Raw genomic sequence first — 21618 nt, forward strand, 5'->3', positions numbered from 1 at the left:
CACTTCGTCCACTTGATAGGACTAGGATACACATTCCATAAAGCTGCTTGAATGGAGCCCAAAAATTTCAACTGGGAATGAATGGAAAAGAAGAATTTTGAAAAGTAGGATAAATCTAATTGCCCTGATGAAGTCCCTATAAGCGATGAAACGCGTTGGCTGGGTTTGTTTTAAGTGTGATGGAAATAGATACTTAATGAAAAGAACTATATGGAAAAAGACAAGACGTCTGAAAATTAATTGAAAACAAGATATGGAAAGTAATTGAAAACAAAAGAGTGATTACAGATTTATTAAATGCAGTTCGAATTGGAAAGTTCAATGAAATTATGTTGCCCTTCTAATATTGTGAAAACACTAGCCCACAACTGGGCCTGGATAGTTCTTCTAGTTCAATCAAAAAGAAGGGGGACCCCACATCAATGCTAGGCAGGTAGACGGGGAAAATACATATCAAGGAGAAAAGGAAATACCTGCCTATGGACATGCAAGGTGGCCTCAGAAGAGGTCCAAATATATTTGCACTAGCCTCAAGCCACACTAGCAGTTCAATCAACAGTATTTAGCAACATATCAAGATAAATTGTGTATTTTATTATTTATTTAATTGTTTATCCAAACAGTACTTTTTCAATTTGTACATTTCATAAAAACAGCTAAGTTACATAGAATTCATAATAAAGACAATAACGCGACAGTGCATATGGTTCTAAGAACAGGAAATGACATGACGTCAATTTAAAAACCAATGTGTTCTCACCAAGGCCCACACAAGCAACCACAAGCTAATATCACCAGACATACGCATACATACTTCTCACATCCAGATAAATGCTGCAATCACATTCACAAGTCACTAGTCACTCCGCAATAAAGTTCTACTCGGTGATCAATGGGGATAGTTAGAATATTCTCCCAGATCATTCGGTTGGTTCTCAGATGGAAAAGTTAGTCTGTATCATGAAGCACTCCAATCTTACCAACAAATTGCGCCAAGATATTAATTCTAGCTGGCACCTTCTTAATCTGGACCCGGAATCAGCCCATCTACCTAAGCCCATCTTTGCGTTCAGGAGGGACAAAAATCTGACAAACCACCTTGTAAGAGGTAGGCTACCAGAACCTACGCCCACTTGCCAAAGTTCCATCACTGGAACTAACCCTGTTGTCGGCAACTACAGATGTGGCAATTGCCAAGCGTATCCAAACGCCTTGATTGGAGCGACCATTAGCACCCCTGAGCGCACTGTGGCCCTCACTGAAATGACCAACTGTCGTTCGTCCAATCTTATCTATGTCATCATCTGTCCGTGTCATCTCCCATATGTCGGTGAGACTGGACGCGAAATTCGCACCCGTATTGGAGAACACAAGTCCAATATCAGGACAGGCAAAGCTGGATCCCCCATCGTGGGCCAATGGCTATCTAAAGGCCACTCTGAAACAGACCTGAAATGGTTGGTCCTTGAAAGAATCCAGACACGTCAGGGATCCAATCCCACGTCCATTAGAAAGAAGAGAGAAGTGTTTTGGATCTTCTATCTTCAAAGTGTGGAGAAGGGTCTCACTGAGGAATGCCCCTGGGCCAATGCCCTTCTGTATATCGAACCTTGTGGCCTCTGATATGCCCGCCCTCCCCCCCCGGCTTCCTCTTCCGTGGTACCCATCCCCTGTTCTTAAATCGTTTTTTGTTAATTCTCTTTGCCATGTCAGCAGCCAGGTGTGTGCCCATGCCGCGCCTGGGCGCCATTCACTAGCTCTTCCCCAATTGAGCCTTACCTGGTCTATCCCCTCTGTCATTCTCTTCCCCCTATACTTTCTCTCTTCATCCTCGATCCTAATTACAGACTGATTCTCAGTCCTGTCTCTATGACCAGTACAACGGCCGCTCCCTGCATCTTTCCGAGCCGCCTATGTGATCACATGATCATGTCATGTGTCCTTTGCTCCCGGGACTCCGCCCCTTTAAATCATCTGACTTCCGAGACCTCCTCAGCTTGCCGGCCATTGCCTGACCTACACGAACGCTTGCCACGGAGAGGAAATGCGAATACCCGTCGAGACTCCGTCCCTGGAGCGCCGGTAAGCATTTTCCCACAACGCATGACTTCTTCCTGGATACCGGTGAGGCGCAGATCGCCGTTTAGTTATCCGACCCGATTTCTCCCCCCCCCCGGCCCCCTTCCCACCACTTACAGCGCCCGGAACACGTCATGGTCGGGTCTCTATCCCCCCCTCTGTGGGACCTGCCATGCAGCGATAACCGTATTTCCCTGCTTTTCCCGTTTCCCCCGTTTTCCATGCCATACCAAAAACCTCCCTGGGCGATTGCTACCCCTGTTCAACCTCGTTGGGTATTAGCCCCCCGTGGATCCTACTGGGAACTGCCATCGTTTTCACATATATCGTTTTTTATATATACTCTTTTCTCCCCAGGTGATCTATCCCCTTCTGCCCCCGGCCAGAAACCTTCTCTTCAAACTCCTAAATTATTCTGCAAGCCTGAGTTCTGCCCTCATGTTGAATCCATAGGAAAGCTCTGATGCGGAGCACACCACGGTATGTATGTGTATATCTATGCTCTGACGCTCGGCTGTAGCCCCTCCTTTTCCTAAATCTTCAGCCCCATTGGTTTTTCGCTAACATTTAGCCTCATCCTTGTTCCTTACAGCCCGTTACTGGATACAAATGTGTATCTCCTCTAGCGCGATGATCCTTTGCAGAGACCTCCTTTAAATGTTGAACTGCTGTCCGAAAAAACAAGGTATCGAGGGCATGTTTCATCTGGCTCTCCATTCCTTGCACGCTGAAACTATTTACTCACCAATCATGATATCACTGTTTGGACAATCTTTCTACCTGATATGTGCACCCTATTCTATATTGTATAGACTGATTTTCCTGACTTTTTTTCTCAACTTTGGCTTTATCTGGTATCTAATGGTGTTGTATCTAGCCTCATTTCCCTTATTTTTCGCTCTAACTTTTTCAGCAACACCCCCAGGCCTTCCATTGCTATGGGCCTGGTTTTTCACACCCTATTGCCAGATGTTTTTATTACCCCTGGAGTTCTCTTTTTATCGCACTCTCCCTCTAATGAGCCTAAGCCTCTCAGTTGCCACATAGGAAACCTTTTTCTATGCTACTTGCCCTACCTGCCTTTATTTTTATTTTAGATTTTGCTACACCGTGTGCCCTCCAGTCCACTCCTGCCCTGATGAAGGTGGAACCCCGGCTGGGGTCTCACACCGAAACGCGCGTTGGCAGCTTTACCATCTGAGAACCAACCGAATGATCTGGGAGAATATTCTAACTATCCCCATTGATCACCGATTAGAACTTTATTGCGGAGTGACTAGTGACTTGTGAATGTGATTGCAGTATTTATCTGGATGTGAGAAGTATGTATGCGTATGTCTGGTGATATTAGCTTGTGGTTGCTTGTGTGGGCCTTGGTGAGAACACATTGGTTTTTAAATTGACATCATGTCATTTCCTGTTCTAAGAACCATATGCACTGTCGCATTATTTTCTTTATTATGAATTCTATGTAACTTAGCGGTTTTTATGAAATGTACAAATTGAATAAGTACTGTTTTGATAAACAATTAAATAAATAACAACATACACAATTAATCTTGATATGTTGCTAAATACTGTTGATTGAACTGCTAGTGTGGCTTGAGGCTAGTGCAAATATATTTGGACCTCTTCTGAGGCCACCTTGCATGTCCATAGGCAGGTATTTCCTTTTCTCCTTGATAGTTCTTCTAGTTCTCCTGGTCAAGGCTCCAAACTGTTTGGGGTGATTAAAGAAAGTAGAGACCTGGTGTCAGGATTCAACGCTATTTGTGTGTGCTGTAGGCAAAGTCCTTTGAAGTGTAAGTGAGACTGGGTACAGCCCTCACCAGTCATCCTTTCATGATGCCCCATCCTGCCCACATGTAGGCTCCCACTTTTTTCAATGTCTGGAAGCAACACATAACCCCCAACGCCGAATGCATACAGGAAGGCATATTTGATTGAGACAAGAAAATGCCAATTTTCTAAAAGTGATATTTTTAAAATTGTAATTTAAATATATATATATATATATATATATATATATATATATATATATATATATATATATATATATATATATATATATATATATATATTACCTACTGGCGGTCGCCAGTAGGTAGTTATAGTTAGGATTGATTTCCATAGGGAAATCGTAACATTCTATTGGGAATAACTTGTCATTTGAACAACATAAAGCTATTAAAAATCTGAAAGAATATAATGACATTGTGATCCGCCATGCGGACAAAGGTGGAAATGTTGTGGTCTTAGACAAAGAGAGATATTTGGCAGAAGGGCGTAGGCAGTTGGGAGATTGCAACTGTTATGAACCAAGCTCCTTTTCCGATCTAAGACTAACTAAAAACACATTTGACACCAAGTTACAGGATTATAGAGACAAAGGCTTACTCACATGGGAGGAATATTTGTTCCTTAAATGTGATCATCCAAAAATCCCTATTTTATACCTTCTCCCCAAAATACACAAGAACGCCACTGATCCACCAGGGAGACCTATAGTGTCCTCTATAGGTGCACTTTTGGAGAAAACTTCACAGTATATCGATTACTATCTGAGACCATTTGTGGTATCTCTGCCTACATATCTAAAAGATACAACACATTTTTTGAAAAGCATAGAGGGTATAGTCTGGGAGCCAACCTACATCTTGGTTACGTTGGACGTCAGCAGCCTCTACACGTGCATTAAACATAACTTGGGTCTACAGGCAGTAAGACACTTCCTCAAATCTAGGTCTATCATGCACCTTGAACACTCTGAGATGTTGTTAGAACTAATCAACTTCTGTCTCGAACACAACTTTTTCATCTTTGATGAATTGGTATACCGACAGTCACAGGGCACGGCGATGGGCACCTGCTTCGCTCCCAGCTATGCCAACCTTTTCATGGGTTGGTGGGAGGAGCAGGTGTCCAACGAGATCGCCGAATTTAACAACCAGGTTGTCCTGTGGCTTAGGTATATCGATGATATCTTCCTAATCTGGGATGGTGATGAGGAATCTGCGAAGCAATTCGTAGATAAGTTGAATGACAACTCACTCAATCTTGGTTTTACTGAACACATACAAAGGTCCAGGATTGAATTTCTAGATGTTGTCATTGAAATAAAAGGGACAGAGATGGTCACCAGCTTACATAGAAAAGCCACAGCTGGCAATAGCCTCCTTAATGCAAGAAGTGCACACCCAAGAAACCTGATAGACAGCATCCCCTATGGGGAACTGCTACGGGCCAAACGCAACTGCAGTACACCTGAGGCGTTTGAAAGTGAGAAAGAAACAATGGTCAAAAGATTTAAACAACGGGGCTATAACAACAAAACCATACAAGGGGCCATTGTGAGAGCTGACACCAAAGAGAGGAAGGATCTATTGAATACTAATTTGGAGAAAGATGCAGAATCCAAAATTAGATTCATTACAACCTTCTCAGGCCAAGCAAGTGATGTAAAGAAGATTTTAAACAAACATTGGCATGTATTGCTGACTGACCAACATTTGAAATCACATTTAAACCATACTCCACAAGTGACATTTAGGAAAAACAGGTCTCTTAGAGATGAACTGAGTCCTAATTCTGTAACAAGCTCTATCAAATCAAAGGATATACCTGGTTTTAGATGCTGTAGGTCTTGTAAGGCATGCCGCAACAGCAGCAACTGCAAAGAAGTAACTGTACCTAGTACAGGAAAAGTTTTCACAATAAATAAGACCTTAACATGTAATACCATGTACTGTGTCTATCTACTCATATGCCCCTGTGATAAGTGGTATGTGGGGAGCACCACTCTGAAAGCCAAGGATAGAGTGTTACAACATCTTCGAGCAATCAAAAACAATAACACTCAATACCCTGTGGCTAGACATTTCTTTGAACAGCATTTCCAAAATGAAAATTTGTTGAGAATGGTGGTGCTAGATAAAATAGACATGGGAATACGTGGAGGCGATAGAACATCATGCCTCCGCAAATTAGAATCTAGATTTATCATTGACTTTGAATGTACGTTCCCTCAGGGCTTGAATAACCATGAAGAATTGTCAGTTCATCTTAACAAATAACATATGATATTGAGAATGGGACTATTGAGAATCTGTATGTAAATTGTCAGCTGTCATAACTTGAAGTCGTCTTTTTTAAACAAAATGTACATTTATGTTTTAATTCACAGAAACTGATTTTGTAATTTTTGGACACTGGAGAACGAGATCAAGAAAATTCATTAGAAAATTAATTTGGAGTGGCACAGAAGAAACTTGTCGTTTGATATGGTTTTTATAGACTTAAACGCAACCAACAAATATGGATATGCTACAGTCTTAATGGACTTTGGGACGTAATGAGGCTAAACCAATATTTCAGAGACACAACTAAATGTAGATGACTATATATCGGCATGTATATCTCCTGTTGTTTATATGCCCACTTGGGCTCTAATTATGTGATAGAAATGTGTCCACTTTGGACTTTGATACTTCACCGACCTGCTTAGTCTCTTTGTGCCTATTGACACTCTGCCCACTGGGGCATAAGCTAAAAGACGCTCTATGGAATTAATAGAGCTATTACATCAATGTAGCATCGAGTAATATCAATTTATTTTGAAGTTTGGTTGTCTCATGCATTTTTCACACAATTAATGTAAATACACGCAAATAGTGACTTACTATGAATAAGCCAATCATAATATAGACTGTGTAAATACTCCAGAAACCTATTGCCACATTTTAGTGTCTGATCAGACATGGATTTAATTTATGGACTATATGATATACATTGAAATTTCTTTTCCAACAAGTTTGTTATACTGATGTCGTTGAGGGGTGTGCACATTTATATACAATTTATGTTAATATATGTAAACAATGATTGGCTTTGAAAAAGCTATCCTTCAGACAAAAACCGCAAATACTTTTGATATTTGTTGCCATAACCTAAGTGCATGATCAGACATGAATTTAACTAATGAAGTACGTGATATATGCTGAAATCTCCACTCCAATATGTCCGCTACACTTATGACACTAAAGGGTGTGCACAAAAAAGTCCTTTGTCTATGTTTAGACCAAATCACTGAGAACGTAAAAGGACTATTGTTTTGGGTCCACGGCAAACGTGAACAAGCCGAGAGGTGAAACGCGTTGTTTGTTGTTTTTTGCTGCCGAATAAACCTTTACAGCACAGCAATTCCTGGTGTGTCGTTGCACGTTTTCTTCTACCGAGGAACTCTTTGGTTTGATATATATATATATATATATATATATATATATATATATATATATATATATATATATATATATATATATATATATATATATATTACCTACTGGCGGTCGCCAGTAGGTAGTTATAGTTAGGATTGATTTCCATAGGGAAATCGTAACATTCTATTGGGAATAACTTTGGCGCCGGTGGACGAATCTGCCTGAAACTTTCCTCAACTTTGCCTCGCGGCGCCCCGCTTCTTTCCTGAAAGTTTGGGGGGCATTTGTTAAGCGGGGGCCAAGATAAAAGGGGGGTCCCAAAACGTGTTTTCCCCATGTTAATTTCCATAGGGCGGTCGAATTCACTTTTAGCTCGAACGGCTGAATGGATTTTTACCAAACTTGGCAAAATTGTAGGGACTGGTAGCCCGATGTGCCTTTGCTATGTCTCAAGATATGTGCTCCAGAGGATTTTGAGTAATTTAGGTTAAAAAAATATATATATCTATAAGCGCGCCCCGGTACGCGTACCGGGGAGCGCACCGGGCGCGCTACGCGACTTGCGCACGGAAAGCTGATTGGCTCTCGGGTGTCTGTAAACATTCCAAACAGTCCGCAGTGGCCGCCATCTTGTGTCTCGGTAGGATCGAGATACAAGAGGTGGCAAAAAACAAAGGGGGAAACGACCAAAAGGGGGCAGGGTAAACCCCCCCTGACCCCCTAGGTTTGATGTGGGGGCCATAAAAGGGTCCCGCGGGACAACATTTTCTTTTTTTTTTTATTTTCGCGGGGGGAGCGCCCGGTACGCGCACCGGGGAGCGTACCGGGGAGCGAACTTTGGTGAAAAATAGTAAAAATAGTAGTGTAAAAAAATCATTTTGAGTGATTAGAGGTAGGGTAGCTCTGAAAAGAGCTTTTGGGTTCTGTGGCTGTTTTAGGTACCTACAAGTATGTCCCATACACACCCACACGCACACAACCCCACACCCCCACAGCCACACACTCCCCACACATACCTCACACACGCACACCTCCACCCACACCCAAAGACCCCATACCGACACCTTACACATCCACACCCACACCCACACAGCCCACACACCCACACACACACCTCATCCCTCCCCCAACACACACACGCACACACAGATACCTCAGAGACACACCCCACACATCCCACACACACACCTCCCTCCCCCCCACACACACACACACCTCACAGACACACCCACACATCCCACATATACACACACATCCTACACACATACCCCCCACACTCACACACCTCCCACATACACCCCACACACCCACACCCACACACACACCTTACACACCTACACCGCCACCCACACCCATATACCCCACACACCTACACACACCTGTACACCTCACCCCCGACACACACACACACACACTTCACAGAGACACCCCGCCATCCCCCACACACACCTCCCCCCCCACACATGGGGAAAACTCAGTGAAACAGTAAAATAATAATTTAAAGTGCTTAGAGGTAGGGTAGCTCTGAATAGAGTTGTTGTGTTGTGTGGGTGATTTAGGTACCAACATGTAGGTACCAATGCAGAGTCTTAAATTCAATGGACATCTTTTTTTCTGTAAATGTCTTGCATGTTGTTACAGAAGTTATTGTGGTATATGGAATCCATATTATAGTCTGTCAGGAAAGCAGAAAGAACATGGAGGCAGGAGATGAAAAAAAGATGTTAAATACACATTGGAGATAATATAGTGGGAGAAAGGAAATAACTATGAGCAAAATCACTATGTAACATAAAAAAGTTGCATAGTATACTATAAGTCGGAATTTACATTATAATCAATTTGGTACTAGTTTATGAATTACATATAAAAATGAATAATGTCTTGAACAATTTTTGGTTATTAAATATAAATTTATTTTTTTGATTCTTTTTCCAAATTTAACAGAACTTCTAACAACACATTGTCGGAAATGTCCTCATTTTCAATCACAGAATCTACTGCTTCTACACATTGAACTAATTCATAGTCTTGTGATCCATCCATGAAATCTAAGTCATCATTGTCTTCAATAACTTTTTCAGCGTTGTTCTCCAGAACAATTTTGAAGGAAATATTCTGCTCTCCTTCCATTTTCTTGCTGTAATTTGCATAAAAAATAAATATATCAGTAAAGATAGGGCACTGTTGGGTTTGAGTTCAGACAGGTAGTTTTGATTTTTTAACAGTGAAGTTATCTTTGGGCAGTGTATGGTATCAGGCTGGAAGTAGAAATATAAAAAAGTGTATATCATAAAACCTAAGTAAATTCATAATTATAGATGACAAGCCTAACTCCATCCATAACTATAACAGAGAAGCCTATTTCAATCTATAACTATTACACAGGGATAGTATATAACTATCAGAAAATGTTTTCCAAATCAACTTAAAGTGCACAACATACTTCAGTTTTCAAAATAACATCTTACCTTTGAAAAATAAGTTTAAGTTCTCAGTGAAAATCCTTTTGAAATGTACTTCAGGAAGTAGTAGTCAAAATGGCTGTGTTTTTCCCTCTCTTTCTTTATATATATTCATGTACATAACCCATCAAATGTCATGAAATAATAGTAGAAAATGAAAGTAACATTTTAATTGGTTGTAAAATCTAACACTTCAGATGTGTTTTTGTCAAGTAATTCACCTCAGGATATTTAGAGAGGGCTACAGGCCAAATGGCTCAATGGAATTCCACCATATTTGAGAAAATAGTAGGGACTGGTATGTAGTATGGCCTATTCTATATTTGGTGAAAGTGTCTCCAGTGGTTTTTATGTAAATTAACTTTTAAAATTTTTGGGAGCGCTTCCCGGTGCGCGCCCCGGTACGCGTACCGGCAGCGCTACTGGAGTTCTCCATTTTGTGTTTCGGTAGATTTGAGACAGAAAATGGAGGACAAACAACGTTGGGAATGGGTATAAGGGGGCATGGTAGGCACTTCCTGACCCTCTAGGTTTTCTGAGGGGGTCTTAGGAGGACCATATAGGCAAAAAAAAAAATAATTCGCGGGGGAGCGCCCGGTACGCGCACCGGGAAGCGTACCGGGGAGCGTACTTTGGTGAAAATTAGTGAAAAAAGTTAGAGTAAAATAATCATTGTGAGTGATCAGATGTAGGGTAGCCCTGAAAAGAGCTTTTGGGTTCTGGGGCTGAATTAGGTACCTACAAGTAGGTTCCAATGCACAATCTTAAATTCAGGAGGAATATTCTATTCCCCTCATCTGAGAAGTGCACACCATCTCCTCTGTAGATATCTTGCATGTTGTAACGCAAGTTGTTGTTGTATATTGAACCCATTCCGTAGTCTCTCATGTAAGCAGAAACAGATTTATTCACATGTTTCCTTGCTTTCTCAATCTGTGGACAAAATTGGTTGGACCACTTCCATTTCTGCCTTTGGCATATATTGGAATATACCAAGGCAGTTTGTGGAAAAAGTGTCATCAATTGCCCAAAGGTGTCCTTTAAAACCATTTCCAGACCTATCCCAGTCAAAGTGCCTAGGTCATTTCCACCACAGTGCAAAATTATAAGGTCAGGGTGTGGCAGATGGTGAAAGGTTTTCACCAATGGTATCAATTGATGACATCTCAATCCTCTTTGGCAAATCCATTTTATGTGCACATTTGGTAAATCAAGGTTGTGAAAATTTCTGGTAGCTGCATACCTTTGAGCCCAGTGAATGTAGCTATGTCCAATATTCCAGACAGAGTACATGGTGAGAGGAGGTTCTGGTGCAGTCAGATGAAGTGTAGGAATGAAATGGCAGTTGGAACAGTAGGCGTTTGCAAAAAAAAACTGTGGAGTTTCAGTGCTCTTGAATCACAAGCAATGATTGGTGGATTCAGATAGTTGAAAAATGAAAGTTAGGGTGCATGGTTCTGTTATGTGAAAGAAGTAATTTGAATGGTTAAGAAAAAGTCATTTAAAGAAAGTTTGCAGTGGATAAGCTGGTGTATTGAGAGGTCAAACATGCTTGCTGATTTGATTTGCAACATTGTAGAATAAACTTTTAACCCTGGGAGCTCAGTGAGGAGGGAGTTGCTATGGTAACAGGTAGAAAGGGCTGAGGGGGGGAAGGGTGTTGATTTGAAAATAGAGAGGGAAGAGTTTTGATTGGTTACCATGAGGAATATGTGTGTAGAATTAGAGGTTTTCTGTGCCATTAATGGTTGCAGTGCCTGGAGAACATACCTTTTGATCTGCTAAAGAAATATTGGTGTGTGTATCTGACACTGTTCTGAATCTCTTAAAGCATGTGGAGAAGCGTGGCTCAGTGGTTAGAGGTGGCAGACACGGAAGCTGAGATCGGCCGTGGACCAGGGTTCGATTCCCCGCCTCGGCGGATCTCGGGCTCAAAATTCCACGGACTCGACAATTCTCGCTCCGGTGCCTACTCGACTGACGGGGTCACAATCTGCGACTCTGGGCAATAGCTTGCTTAATCTCCACTACGGCCCCTCGCGGCGGGATGCCTGGCTTTCACCTTGTGGATACCCTGCCGGGGTATCTCACAGGGGAATACCAGGACGGGTTCCCTAAGCAAGCGCCTTGATACCTTCGGGTGATATGTGCGCTATATAAGTCGCAATACATTTACATTTACATTTGTAAAGGTGAGTTATGATTCATTTAATATAGATAGAGACTTGTATACTCTATGGAGAAGATTTGGAAGCAAAATGTGTTTTTTTAATGTGACTTTCTTCATGTTTTTTTAACATGCTTGATAAAAAGTTGTTGCTGGATAGAGGAATTGTAGTTTGTAAAAATGTGAAGTTTCAGTAGTGACCTGGAATGCTTGTACATATGACCTGCGCTTTGTTTCTAAAATGTTATTCAAAAAACGATTTTGGGGCAAATGAATGGCTTTCAGTAGTGAACATGAATGCTTGTACATAGGACCTATGTTCTGTTCCTAAAATGGTAATTGAAGAATGATTTTAGTGCAAATCCATGGCTTTTACATTTTTGAGAAAGAATAAAAAGTGTGTGCATGATTAAATAATATAATTTGAAGCTTTCACAATCATGTCACCTGTGTTACCTCAGATTAGGAAGCACACTGAGAGCGTTATTTATGAAAACAGCGATGCGTCACTTTTAACTGTGCACTCCTTGTGACACCAATGATGCATTATATTTATTGTATGATGCATCATGTTTCTAGGACTTACAGATAAGTCAGTATTTCTGATGTATTTGTAAGCGCAAAAGTGGCTTTCAGTAGTGAAAACCAATACTTGTACACAGGACCTGTGTTCTGTTCCGAAAATGGTAATTGAAAAACGATTTTAGTGCAATTCCATGGCTTTAACATTTTTAAGAAGGAATAAATAGTGTGTGCATAATTATATAAAAATATTTGATTCTTTTACAAACATGTTACCTGTTTTACCTCAGATTGGGAAGCAGACTGAGTTTCTTTGCTGTTGGTTTGTTTCATTTTTTGGGTAATGCTTGGTAGGAATGTTTGCAAGAGATAGGAAATGTATTTTGTAAAATAGTGACTTTTCAGTACTGAAATGGAATGATTGTACATAGGACCTGCACTGTGTTTCTAAAATGTTATTGAAAAATCGATTTTGGGGCAAATTAATAGCTTTTACATTTTTGAGAAAGAATAAAAAGTGTGTGCATGATTAAATAAAATAATTTGAAGGTTTCATAATCATGTCACCTGTGTTACCTCAGATTAGGAAGCACACTGAGAGCGTTATTTATGAAAACAGCGATGCGTCACTTTTAACTGTGCACTCCTTGTGACACCAATGATGCATTATATTTAATGTATGATGCATCATGTTTCTAGGACTTATAGATAAGTCAGCATTTCTGATGTATCTGTAAGCGCAAAAGTGATAAATTGCTGGAGTGTGTCACAAAAATGACGCAACTCCAGCAATGCATCCTTTCACATGGGGAAACCCCCATGTGAAAGCGTTTGCCTCAGTCTTACGCCTGCTGTGAGGCAGGTGCAAGATTTTGACGTAACAGTGTCCTAAAAGAGACGCAGTGAAATCTCATAGATTTCACTGCGTTACTATTACGAGGCTTTTTGTACATTACACCTGACAGAGGTATAATGTGGTGCAGAGGTTTAAAAAGTGACGCATCTACCTACATGCGTCACTTTTTAAATATTATAAGCTAAATGTCCAGGAAGGAATCACTCACAATATATTTTCACAATTATCTGTGTCACATCCGTGATCACTTAATCAAGTCTAGCGACCAAAGGGTTTCAGAAGCAACATTCAAGTTTGTATCAAAAATATATTTCTTTTTAATTTTCAGTGCATAGATAGCTTGCTTAGACAGTAAAGGTCTGGCAACAGAAAATACTACCAAAGCCAATATAACAATTAATATGGTAGTGCACAAACAAGATCCGTGGGACCATCTTCAGGACAGAAAAGTTGCACAGAAGTATCTTATACAAACATAATAGCATAGGCATACATAAAACCCTAGGGTACAAGGAGACAAATACTCAGCTCAAATCAAAAAGACAATAAAGTGACAGGAATCGGGTGATAAAAGCAAGACCAATTCCATATAGAATACCAGGCACCCAATGAAACTATACGTGCACTCTCATTAGATACTTCTGTGCAACTTTTCTGTCCTGAAGATGGTCCCACGGATCTTTCTGACCAACGAGGACCAAAACGGCGACGCCTAACACCTTTCATGCAACATACCGTATAATTCACTCAGAACAGAATTTGTGAATTTGATTGTATATAATTTATTTGCTTGTGGTTCTTTGAATGTATCCACATTACATGCTGAAGGTGTTTGTGCACTACCATAATAATTGTTATATTGGCTTTGGTAGTATTTTTTGTTGCCAGACCTTTACTGTCTAAGCAAGCTATCTATGCACTGAAAATTAAAAAGAAATATATTTTTGATACAGACTTGAATGTTGCTTCTGAAACCCTTTGGTCGCTAGACTTGATTAAGTGATCACGGATGTGACACAGATAATTGTGAAAATATATTGTGAGTGATTCCTTCCTGGACATTTAGCTTATACTGTTTATAAATACCCAGTCCCGGTGGGATTATTGGGTGGCTCTGTTCTAAGACTTTTTAAATATGGCGCAAGGAGGCACATGTTTTATGCCGCCGATGCGTCAAAAAAAGTGACGCATCAGCAGTGCAAAACTGACGCAGGCCCTCATAAATGAGGTTCATCTTTTTTTGCACACTACTCCAGTTTAGTCCTGTCCACTGCACTCTTGGACACAAGCCTCGCCTTTTGTGCTCCCCTGGACTGGCTTCATCACATCTGCACTCTTGCTTAGGCCTCATAATCTTTTTTTGAATAAAATTTGAAAAACAGAGAAAAGGTCATATGTATAAGCTTTTCATTGCACTACTGAAACATTTTTGGGGCAAATTAATGTCTTTTACATTTTTGAGAAAGAATAAATAGTGTGTGCATGATTACATAAAAACATTTGAACTTTTCACAATCATGTCACCTGTGTTACTTCAGATTAGGAAGCACACTGAGCTTCTTTGCTGTTGGTTTGTGTCATTTTTTTGGTAATGCTTGGTAGGATTGTTTGCAAGAGAGAGGAAATGTATTTTGTAAAATAGTGAGTTTTCAGTACTGAAATGGAATGCTTGTACTCCAGAAATGCATCCTTTCACATGGGGAAAGCTCCATGTGAAAGCGTTTGCCTCAGTCTTATGTGTGCTGTGAGGCAGGCGCAAGATTTTGACGGTTCAGTGTCTTAAAAGTGACGCAGTGAAATCTCATAGATTTCACTGCGTCACTATTACGAGGCTTTCTGCGGAGAAATGAGCCCTCTGTGTACATTACACCTGACAGAGGTATAATGTGGCGCAGAGGTTTAAAAAGTGACGCATCTACCTACATGCGTCACTTTTTAAATATGGCGCAACAAGGCACATGTTTTATGCCGCCTGTGACAAAAAGTGACGCATCAGCAGTGGAAAACTGATGTAGGGCTTTATAAATGAGGCTCATCTTCTTTTTGCACACTACTCCAGTTTAGTCCTGTCCACCGCACTCTTGGACACAAGCCTCACCTTTTGTGCTCCCCTGGACAGGCTTCATCACATCTGCACTCTTGCTTAGGCCTCATAATCTTTTTTTAGAATAAAATTTGAAAAACAGAGAAAAGGTCATATGTATAAGCTTTTCATTGCACTACTGAAACATTTTTGGGTCAAATTAATGTCTTTTACATTTTTGAGAAAGAATAAATAGTGTGTGCATGATTACATAAAAAAATTTGACCTTTTCACAATCATGTCACCTGTGTTACCTCACATTAGGAAGTAGATTGTGCAGATGAGGTGAGGCATGTCCAGAGGGACAGAGGAGGTGAGGCCTGTGTTCAAGACTGTAGTGGGAGAGAGGCTTTTCTTGGAGAGCGTAGGTGGTGAGACCTGTGTCTAAGAGTGCAGTGGACTAGGCTTCATGAAGCCTATCCCCCACTGCACTCTTAGACACAGGTCTCAAGTTCTTTGCACCCGTGGACAGACCTCTCTTCTACTACACTCTTCAATAGAGGCCATACCTCTTGTGCACCCCTAGACAATCCTTACCTCATCTGCAACCCAGAATAGGCTTCAACTAATTGGCATGCTTAGACAGGCCTCAGCTTATTTACACCTTTGGACATGCGTCACCTCATCTGCACCTACTTACTATCAATTATACTCAATACATTGAGGCCTGTTCAGAGGACAGAGATGAGGTAAGGCTTGTCCAAGGGTGAGAGGAGCTTAGTCCTCTCCACTGTAGTCATGGACACTGAATGGTTGTACATAGAACCTGCACTGTGTGTCTAAAATGTTATTTAAAAAACGATTTTGGTGGAAAACAATGACTTTTAGTTTTTTGAGAAGGAATAAATAGTGTCTGCATGATTAAATACATATATTTCATCTTTTCACAATAATGTCATCTGTGTTACCTTAGATTAGGAAGTAGATTGTGTAGATGAGGGGAGGCATGTCCAGAGTGACAGACTAGGTGAGGCCTGTGTTCAAGACTGTACTGGGAGAGAGGCCTTTCCTGGAGAACGTAGGTGGTGAAGCCTGTGTGTAAGAGTGCAGTGGACTAGACTTCATGAAGCTTATCTCCTACTGCACTCTTAGACACAGGTCTCACTTTCTTTGTACCTGTGGACATACATCTCTTCCACTACACTCTTCAATACAGGTCTCACCTCTTCTGCACCCTTGGAGAATCCTCACTTGATCTGTAACCCTGAATAGACCGTTTGCTTTTTGTCATTGCTTTGTTGTTTGATAATAGTGGTCTATAATGTGCTACTTTTTTCTTTAACACAGATTGAAATCAAGATTTCAAGAGTAAGGAAAGATGCCCTCAAGGCAAAGAAGAAGGAAAAATAAAATACGGTCACAAACAAAAACAGCAACGGAATTACAGCACTCTTCAACAACAAATACTTCAAAAAACAGGAACAAAGCTCTTGGTAAGACAAATAAGTCTTTCTTACGGAACATATGTAGATAAAAAAAAAATGTTGGACAGCATGTGGAAAAAGACAATGACACAGTAAATTTGAAAAGGAAGGAGAGACTCTCAAAGAATCCTACAACTGGAGCAGGAGAGAATAATATGTATAGGAATAGAAGGCAGAATCAGTTTAGAGACATTCGTAAACGAATGTTTCGCAATAGGGTGGTTTTAAATTTGTTAAAAACATTAGGAAAGGTAAACAGAGAACTGCTTTTTATAAGAAAAAGAAAAGTGTAGAGAAGATTGTTGATCAGGCTTTTGAAGTTAAGCAAAAATTCTTTATTTTAATAATCAATAGAATTAGGACATTTAACAAGACAATTGATGTTTTCAAATCAAACAGTGAATGGAAAAGAGTAATTAATCAGACTAATTTTTGTAAAGTTTTTTCAGGAGAATGGATGCACAGTTCAAGTTGTGAGCCATTTTTTAATGAGGAGAGTTACTTCCAGGAGAATGATTTAGTGCATGCAGTTGACACCAGTGGTCGAGCGTATGAAGTGAAAGACGGTTGTCCGATTGAAAAAGAGAAACTTGTGCCTAGAGAACCAGAAGAGGTGTTAACTGATGAAGTTTTAGGGAGGCGTATTAAGGGTCCAGTGTACACTTGGAAGTGTAGTCGTATTTGTAGTGTGCGACAGGAATCAATTGATTTGTTTTGTAATTTCTTACGTACATATAGTAAGAAAAGTCTAAAGCAGAAAATGAAGTTGTTGCAAGATTTAGATCCTTGCAGAGTGAGAGAAAACACAGGTTTGCAAGGGCATTCACTGGCTTGTCTTTCTAGAAAAGTCTGTCAGAGTGTTTTTCATCATTTTAGGATGTTAGCAGTGCATCATACCAAAATTAGGAAATTAGTGAGAATGTTGTATTATGCAAAAAGTCCAGCACTTAAGCTTAAACAATTAAACAGTGCTCTTTTGCATGGAACTGAATTAGATGTGAAGAAGATTTGTGAAGAAATTGAGATTTGTTATTTTGGTGAAAAAGAGGACAGTGTAGAAATTGACACAGCAATTCAAGGTAATGTGGAAGAGAATGTACAGATTTCAAGTACAGAAAAGTTTGAGCAGGAAATTACCAGGTTTAAGGTGAAATCAAGTGAAAGGCCGAATTTTACTTGTGTGTGTTGTCGACGAAGTCATTATAAACATCAAACTAGATTAGTTGATTTATACGTAAAAAGTGAAAAGATGAATAATTATGAGTGGAAGGATTTTGCAACTTATTTGTGGGTGGAGAATTGTTTTGATTTGAGTTCTGATCAGCGTATTTGTAAATATTGTTATGATAAATTAAATCAAAACAGAATGCCTGCTAGAGCTGTTCATAATAATCTGGAGTTGGTAGACATTCCCCGTGAATTGATGGATTTAAATACATATGAGTCTATTTTGATTCAATGTGTCCATCCTTTTCAGGCAATTGTTCGCATGGAGCCTAAGATAGGGAAATTGCCTCCTACAGATTTGCATAGAGGATTAAAGGGAAGAGTTGTTTATTTGCCTCTAGATTTACAAAAAAATATTGATACAATTGGTATAGAAAAAGTAGAAGAGGAACCTTTAGTTATTCTAGTTAATGGGGTTCCGACAAAGAGTAAGAAAATCTGGCAAGATTTAGTGGATGTTAGGAAAGTCAAAAAGGCAACGTTGTATTTAGTCAAAAACAATGAGTATTACAAAGATGTATGTGTTGCAGAAGAGGAAACAGCTGCAGATGAAGACAGTGATTGTTCAGGCGGCCAAATTGAAAAAGTTGATGTGTCTAGAAGTGAAGAAATATATGAACATTATACTGTTCATCCTTTGCATTCCAAAGAAGTAATGGGGAATGCAATTGAATTGTTTCAAATGAAAGCAGCAAAAGGAAGTCCCATTAGTGTATGGGAAGAAAGTTTGGAAGCTCGTTGTTTTCCACAGCTATTTCCAACAGGTCGAGGTGAACGATATGACGTTCGACCACTTCAAATTCCTGCATCTGAATATCGAACTGTAAGATTAAATGCTGAAGGTTTCGTCAATGCATTCCCTATTTGTTTCATTTACTGTATGAAAGTGACTTGTCTGGGCTTTCTTATGCAGTAAACCATATACTGAAAAGTGGAGCACATCTGCAAAATGTTTCGGCGAGTGACTTTATGGAGAAAGTCAATCTGCAAGATAATATTTTGGAATCTCATTTAATCAATCTCATGGCATGTCAGCGTGGTACAAACGAGTATTGGTACCGTCGTCATGGGGAATTGAAATGTATGCTAAGAAACTTAGGAACTCCTACATGGTTCCTCACTCTTAGCTGTGCCGAGTATGCATGGGACGACTTACTTCAATTTCTACGAGAGGCAAATGCAAATATACAAAATATAGAATTCAAAACACCTGGAGAACTGTGTTCTTTGGATCCAGTGAATGTATGCAGATATTTCAATCATAGATTTGAAGCTATGATGTCTTTTATTACCAACAAAAAAAATCCTCCCCTTGGAGAGGTTTTGGATTTCTTTTGGAGAAAGGAGTATCAAGCGAGAGGTGCTCCTCACATACATATAATGTTGTGGATTAAAGATGCACCCAAATTTGGAACAGATTCGGATGAGACAGTGATGAGCTTCATTGAAGAGTATTCAACATGTGCTGTTCTGAAAACTACCGAAGAAAACAGTTTAAGGCAACAAGTTTTACGCTTTCAATCCCATCGTTGTGGAAAGTACTGTCGTCGAAAATTCAGAAACAAGGACAAGTTCTACACAAAATGTCGTTTCAGCTTTCCACGACCAGTGATTTCTAAAGGAAGAGTAAATCATTTGATGTCTTCTCTGCGACATACTGTGACAAGGAAATCACCAAAAAATACATACAATTTAAAAAGAAACGAAGAGTCCAAGTACATCAACGACTACAACCCAGTGATTTTGTCCATGTGGAATGCTAACATGGATATTCAGTTCGTTGCTGACAACTCTATTGCTGTGGCTCGATATGTGACGTCTTACATCACAAAAAAAGAAAAGACAGAACTGAAGGAAATGTGGGAGGACATTTCACATGAAAAGAGTCTAAGCAAGAAATTATACAGTTACAGTCTGAAGATGTTGTCGCATCGAGAAATTGGAGCATATGAATGTTCTGATCGATTGTCATCAGCAAGTCTCTATGCCAAATCTAGAACCATCATTTGGGTGAGTCTAGGTCTTGCTGCAACACGAAATCGAGTTTTGAAATCTGTACAAGAAATAGAGTGTTTGGCGGAGAAAGAACCAGAAAGTACAGATATTTTGAAGACAAACATGTTGGATACATACTATCCAAATAGAAGTAGTCATCTTGAGAACAGTTGTTTGTATGAAGTTCTGCAAAACTATATTTATAAGAGAACCATCAGAGAAGATATCAACAATGGAATATATGCTATCATTGGGTGTGAAGGATGTCTAGTGAGACAGAAAAAAGGCCATTTGATTAATCATCGAAAATTGAGTTGCGAAAATCCAGAGAAAAGGGAATTTTACTATTTAGCTCTTTTGCAACTCTTTAAGCCATGGCGTACAGAAGAGGAACTACTTGGTGATTTTCTCTGTTATGAAGATTCTTTTAATGCAACCAAGGATACCATAGAATGTCCTGTTTTTCCAATTTATCTGCAAATGTTGAACGAAGAAATAGAGCAAGAAGCCACAATTGCTGCAGAGATTGCTAGAGACAGTTCTCAAGACAGTCAGAGTTCTGCTTCATTGAGTCAGGATCCACTTGGAGGACCAATTATTCAAAATGAAGCTGCCACTGCCATGGATGCGGTGGAAAGAGCTATGGAACAAGCTCAAGATGATGTAGTTAACTTAGAAGATTTGGTGAAACAACTAAACCTTGAGCAGAAACAGATATATGACAAAGTCAGAGATCAGATTGAACATGGATTCACTCATGAGAAAAAAGAGTGCTCATGTACATCATTTAAACCAGTCCAGCTGTATGTAAGTGGAGAAGCAGGAACTGGAAAAAGTTTTCTGATTAAAGCAATTGCAACTTATCTGCAGAAAAGGACTGAATCACCGCTATCTTGTGTTGTTACCGCTCCAACTGGGCTGGCAGCACATAATATTAAAGGGATTACTTTACAACGTTTACTGATGCTGCTAGTGGAGCATGATAACAAATTGCAATATCACAAGCTATCTGGAGATGCGTGTTCCGAAGTTTCGAGAGTCCTGAAGAAAATGAAACTTCTTATCATTGATGAAGTAAGCATGGTGTCAAATATAATGCTTGCTTTTGTGCATTTGAGAATGCAAGAGATTCTTAGAACAGACTATGATGTCTTATTTGGAGGAAAACATATTATTGTTTTTGGAGATCTACTGCAGTTGACTCCAGTGAAAGGACAACCTGTGTTCAAAATGCTCGCGCATGAAGATACCAGGAAGTGCCTAGGAAGCATTGGAAACGTTAATATATGGTTAAACTTTAAATATGCAGAACTGCTTCAAAATATGTGGCAGGCAAAGGATGAAGATTATAAAAATATTCTACAAGATGTAAGAATCGGAAAAGTAAGTCAGCAAGGGAAAGAAGCTTTACATGGACGATTAATTTCAAATTTGTACCCAAATGAAAACATTCATCCAGAGAATATTTTTAAGAAAATTAACGAGAAGAAATCTGGCATATGTTTGATGCCAACTCTGAAAGAATGTTCCATGTTCAACAACAAAATGTTAAAGTTAGAAAATGAAGAGATAGTGAAACTGGAA

This window comes from Lissotriton helveticus, chromosome 7 (assembly GCF_964261635.1).
Source record: "Lissotriton helveticus chromosome 7, aLisHel1.1, whole genome shotgun sequence".
Taxonomy (NCBI): Eukaryota; Metazoa; Chordata; class Amphibia; order Caudata; family Salamandridae; genus Lissotriton; species Lissotriton helveticus.